This window comes from Dufourea novaeangliae, unplaced genomic scaffold (genome assembly GCF_001272555.1).
Source record: "Dufourea novaeangliae isolate 0120121106 unplaced genomic scaffold, ASM127255v1 scaffold81, whole genome shotgun sequence".
NCBI lineage: Eukaryota > Metazoa > Arthropoda > Insecta > Hymenoptera > Halictidae > Dufourea > Dufourea novaeangliae.
The window spans coordinates 1,493,964-1,494,216 of NW_015373973.1; positions in this window are offsets into that span (position 1 = coordinate 1,493,964).

The following is a 253-nucleotide window of genomic DNA, read 5'->3' on the forward strand; positions in this document are numbered from 1 at the left end:
TATTTACTGTGCATATTGTTGTGTCCCCTCTCTTGTTACTAATCCCTTGTATGTTACAGATGTTCGAGAACCATTGGCTTTGATATTTATTTTCTTGTGTACTGTGATTCATTTACTCTGATTTATTTACTCTGATTTCTATACTGTGATTTATTTACTGTGCATATTATTAATTTATTTACTGTGCATATTCTTGTTACTAATCCCTTGTATGTTACAGATGTTCGAGAACCATTGGCTTCGATATTTATTT